The following is a 5,921-nucleotide window of genomic DNA, read 5'->3' on the forward strand; positions in this document are numbered from 1 at the left end:
AATTAAACATTAAAAAAATGTTTATTTTATTGTTTTTGAAATGTTTTATTTCTAACATTTAAGTAAAATGTTTTTACAACATTAACAAAATATTATTTGCTAATATCTTTTATTCATGTTCTCAAACATTGTTCTAAAATATCCCGTAGATATTTTATAATATAAAAAAATAATATTTTCTTCAATTGGTATTTTATATTTTAACAACATTTAAAGTAAATATTTTCCAAATATCCAAAAAACATTCAGCAAAAAAATGTTTTACAGAAAATATAGTTTTGCTATTTGCATAAAATGTTTTATAACGTAAAATTAAAATGTTTTACATAAAACATCTGAAAAATATCACCTAAATGTTTTCTATAAAATATTCTGGCATACACATTACTTAATAGTCTTACTGATATTTTATTCAACATTTTACGGATATAGAAATAACATTTTATTTAAACTTTATTCAAAACCCCACAAACAACGTTTTGTGGAATTAGCTCGTTTTTTTCAGGATAAGATATTTTACTACATTTCATCAATATCACGACAAGCAAATTACTAAGGTTGAAATCCTTACTTGATATCTTGAAGATCCTTGAAGTCAGATTTTATTCCTTCTTATATTAAAATGCAAAAGAGTCAACATTAAATTAAGCAATAATGTATTTATAAACAATCACCTTTCTTTGATATTTATTCATTTCGTTCGTGTATATTTTAGAAATCAAGAAATGAAAACTGTAACTGTACTAAGTTCAATTTTCGTATCGTTTATATGCCTTACGGAAAACCGACCTTTTCCGGAATCGACTTTTGTTTTATCACCGGAAATGATTTTGAAATTTGAATTTCGAAACGAAGACAGGATACCTCAACAAAGAGAGCCAAGAAAATTGTTTGTTACGCGATATATACTCACTTGGTAAGAATGATTAATCTGTTAAGATGAAACTTGTGCATTCATTGTGTGTGTTCAATCATAATCGGAACCAAATTACATCTGTTTCTGGAGGTGCGGATCAAGGTTTTGAAAAAAGGGGGCCCCTGACCAAGGCAAGCAAACGTTTGGAGTGATACTTGTAAATAGTCTATACATTTATCTTATAAGTAGCTCCATAAGGGGGTCGGGGCGCCTAAATCCGCCACTGTTCAAGCATCTACGTACACCAATTATATCTTTGTTCATTGATTTAAAAAAATTATAAGGATATGTGGCTTGTGTGTTTGATTGCCAATACACCTTATCACTATTTGTCCGCCATTACTGGCCATGGACATCACAAAAGTTCCCATAAAATGTTGACGTCATATATGAAAATATTTGACACCACAATTGAATGTAATACACCTTATCGCTATTTGTCCACCATTACTGGACATCACACAACTGTCACAAGTTCCCTTAAAATTTTGACGTCATCATAAAAAATATCTGATGCCACAATGGAAAAGTGATTGTTGTTTGACATCAAAAGTTCAAGCAGGATAGATTCTTGGGTCAAGCGGGAATAGGGATAAGGTGTATTATTGTATGACGTATGCTGACGTAAATAGTTCAAGCGGGACAGATTTCCAAATACTGAAATAGCGATAAGGTGTATGAGACAGCTATCCACCAGAATTAAAATGACTTGGATAAAAGAAATTATAGGTCACTGTACAGCTTTCAAAACTGAGAAAACCAATGCCATATAGTCCACTTTGAAGCCTTGACAAACAAATGTTAAATTTTTCTTAAGACAATTGAAACAAAACAACTTACTAACTGCCTACATTAAATACACATTATGAAAAAGAAATTTGACAGACTTAAACCAACAACAACTATTGCAATAAGCATGACTCAATACCTTGTTTGCGAGGCACACAAACAAGTTACAATAACACTAATATAAGCACCAATATAAGCACCATGTGAATATGGAGATTTTTTTTTCTAGTAAAATCAGTGTATGTATGTATTTGCAAAACAGTAAATTAAATTTCCCTTAACCACCGTGTATCATCTGTACAGCGGATATAGGTACTAACCAAGCAGGCGTGATCGATTTTGACCTCACACAGTAACGAAAATCTTTGTTTTGTTCACATAATATCAATGTGTACCTCAATCTAAACATAGTTGTTGTTTTAAGAAATGATTTGGTCGTAGGTTGATGATTAGAGATGTCTCGTTATTTTCCCAAAACAAGAACGATTACTAAAAACATGTGCAAATACTTTGTCAAAGAAGTTGGCACTAGTCTCATCCGATATAATTCTATATTCATTGCAACTCTTTTTCTGATAGAAGGCCACTGTGCGTGTGTAATAAGTATAGTTGTATCAATAATTGGCATTGAAATCTTTCATGCATATGTTTTTTTCGATATTTTATTCCGAAAGAAAGCGTTGTGTACGGTGTTTAGCTGACCACATAAATCCTTCTGTACGGTGCATAGTTAAGTTGCTGTACACCGTACACAAAAACAAAATTTTCATACTCTTATTACCCAAAAAGTTTCAAGGAATGAGTAATCACAGGTAGGTTTATGATTGGTAACTATTACTTTTGCCATGTATTAGCTTTCTTTCAGGTAAAACATGTAAATGTCTCGACAATTGTGTCGAAACTGAAAGTTGGTGTTGACATTCACAACTATTTGCGCATTTACAAGTTAATTGTTCTTATTAGAATATAAAAATTGTCTTATAAATAGGAAAAAATCGATGCGAAAATTATTTTGGAGCAGGAATTTCAGATGTTGAGAAATGTACACTGAATGTTGATAAAACAAAGATTTTTGCAATCGTGTCAGTTCAAAATCGTTCATGCCGCTTGGTTAGTACCTATATCCGCTGTACGATGATACACGGTGTTAACAGCTTAATGAACATTACAAAGACTATGTAAGACTTCAGTTCAAGCAAGATAATATAAACTGTTGCTTAAAATTATATTTATTGCTTCATACACACAATGTACATACAATGTATCTTTTATTTTTTAACAGGAGCTAAAAGAAAAGCCACAAAAAACAAGTTCAATATGCAGGTTTACAATTTGGAAGTGTCGCAGGTTCTTTGGAATGTCTACAACCTTTCAGGAGAATTTTGTTTTGAAGTAAGATTTTCATACAGAATTACTGTTATTCCATATTAAATTCAAATATTTAGCATAAACAATGCATTACATTCAAGATTAAGGGCATACAATACAGAAAAGATATCTGGATATTTGAATAAATTTTTTTTTTTGTGACAAAATAGAAACAAGTTGTTTATTTAAATCAATCTTTTAGTCCAACAGTGTGCTTTCATAAACAACATATTTGCTTTCCTTTGAAGTATTTCAAATACATACATGTATAAACAACTCATTTAATGACATCTGTGTGTTTCTCGGTAGTTAAGCTATATTATTATCATCATTGCGAAAACAATGCGTAACACTTCGATAAGTTATTATGTGCCTATAGTATACTTCTAGGACTGTATCATATACCCTTAGATAAATGAAAAGTTATAAACTATGTCACTCTACAGAGTTTAACACTTAAAAAGGACAATAAGATGTTTAATGACATTATGTAGCAGGGCTTTTAAAGGCCCCTACATGATACAATGCATTTAATGAAAACTAAAAAACAACAGCCTGATTTATACAAAACAATAAAAGAAAAAAAAAAATGATAGACAACAATCAACGAGTATAATGAAATAAGACTCTTGACTGCACAAAAATCTAGTCTAAAGTTATTTATGTGTTTTTTTTTAATAACTAAATGAAGTTCAGCGTGGCATATTGCTCTCTCTTAACACGGTCAGCCATTTATCGTCCCCTTCAGACGGACTATCATCGTTATTTGTTTCAAAAGTTTAAAGGGGAGGGGATGTATATCCTTCAGGCAACGTGAATCGTTCTATAATAAAGGAATGTGCAAGAAGTTTATATAAGAATGTAAGATTAATTTTTTTTCAGAAGCATGGCACAGCAAGGAAAAGATATAAGACACTACAAGACATTCCAAGTGATTTTGAATAAGACAACTGATTGACTTTTTCAATGTATTCTTAAATAAATCAAATAGTTGATGTAAAATGGTGTTTTGTTCTCATCTCTTCAGCCAATTATCAATGATTATTGACTTAAGATGTAACCCTATTAGAAGTGTAGCGTTTTAGTTTAGAAAGAGAAGTTGTATTGAAAAATCTGAATTTGGGACACAAGCTTTAGTCAATGTAACTTGAACTTAAAAATGTGTATAGTGTTTGCATAATGTCCAATGGCATATATGTCATGCATGTTCAGGTTGACATATGCATGATGTGTGTAAGATAGGTAATAAAAGTTGAGAGTGAAAAACTAAACATTATACCATTGTGGTTGTAATGTGGGCTTTCTTGCACTGTCTGTCGTCAGTTCACCTATATTTGTCGGATTTTGTCCAACAAATATTTTCATCACTGTTATTCCCAAAACTGCTGATAAAGATGAGTTCATATTTAATGAGGTGCTTGATAGTGATGAACTGTGATGTGTGAACAATTTTTTTATCTGGCACCTGTTTCCTGTTTGCTTATACATTGTATTTCAAAATGTTGAATGTTCTCAAATTTTTCATTACTTTAATTAGTAATGCTGATGAACAGAATGACTTCATATTTGGTAAGTGGCTTGACCATGATGAGTTGTGTCTGCCATTTTGGATGTGTCAAAATTTGTAGATACTTCTTGTTTTTAGAGACTTTGAATTGTGAATTTCATATGCTTAGCAAAACAACTGATTTATTCTTGTTTGTATATAGAATTAATCACTGTGTATAAATTAATTTAACTAATGATTTGTTATTTAAAAAAGCAGGAAACTCAATCAAAAGTACAGAAATTTTTATATTGATATGATCTTAATATCAACCAAAAACATCTTCTTAAAACATTTTGAAAACATTTTTTAGGCACAGTCTCACTTGCAAGAAAACATCCAAAAAACATTTTTATAACATTATTTGATGTTCATGATGTTTTTCAAACGTTCAGAAAATATTTCTAGAAAATGTTTTTTAAAAGATTATCAAAATGTTTTATACGCCATTGTTTTTCACATTATCATGATATTTCTTTACAACATTTTAATTATATTATGCAAATATTTTAGAAAATATTTTAGAAAACGTTTTAGCGATATATATTCTACCATACATTTAATGTTTTTCTCACGTTTTTTTGTGATATTTTCATGACATTAGACACAACATTTTAAAAACGTTTTAAAGATGTTTTTGTGTTTGCTGGGTAGTGGTTAGGAAATCTGGATCAAAACGGGGTAATCTTTACTTGTTAAAAACATTTTATACTATTTTGAATAATAATTGCTTGCCTACTGGATATTAATACAATAGCAAATCACAAGGATTATGGAAGCTGTGAAACACCATTTTACAATAAAACTGAGCTTTTTGATACAGAGAAACAAAGAGAAAAATCAAATAAATTATGCAACAAAAAGTGTTATCAAATCAAAACAAGTGTTGCTAGAATAATAATATATGCACATAAAGCATAATTTATGTAATATTTGTCGCTGGATATAAGACATACATCAGTATCATCATCATCATAAGTATTAAAGCTTGAGGCTAAGTCTTTGTCGTATGTGTTATAGCTTGAGGCTTCTTCGTCGTAAGTATTATAGCTTGAGGCTAAATTCTTATCTGATATTTTAGCCAATTTATGGCGAAAACTTAATTTACGCATGCATCTCTTTGCTACATAGGTTTTGTAAATGTCCAAGTAAAGGCCAATAGAGATCATAGAAGTATGTTTATCAAATGATCATGTCTACTCATAATTAAAACAGTAAGCAAGGGATTGACTCATCCGACTTAAACAAAGCACAAACACAGCAATTACTAGTATATCCAAATAAACTCCATGTGCCAATCTT

At 30.3% G+C, this 5,921-nt stretch overlaps 1 long non-coding RNA gene across 2 annotated transcripts; it reads left to right on the plus strand.

Annotated features, from left to right (window-relative positions):
• The first annotated feature begins 569 nt into the window (after positions 1-569).
• On the plus strand, positions 570-4,075 carry LOC127703069 (uncharacterized). 2 transcript variants are annotated; one of them, XR_007982653.1, is made up of 3 exons: positions 570-916; positions 2,988-3,097; positions 3,956-4,075. It is a non-coding gene; the product is annotated as an uncharacterized LOC127703069 (long non-coding RNA). The 2 variants fall into 2 exon arrangements; XR_007982652.1 differs by lacking the exon at positions 570-916 and having other exon boundaries at positions 2,069-3,097.
• The last annotated feature ends 1,846 nt before the right edge of the window (positions 4,076-5,921 follow it).

Source organism: Mytilus californianus, unplaced genomic scaffold (genome assembly GCF_021869535.1).
Source record: "Mytilus californianus isolate M0D057914Y unplaced genomic scaffold, xbMytCali1.0.p SCAF_5, whole genome shotgun sequence".
In the NCBI taxonomy this organism is placed as follows: Eukaryota; Metazoa; Mollusca; class Bivalvia; order Mytilida; family Mytilidae; genus Mytilus; species Mytilus californianus.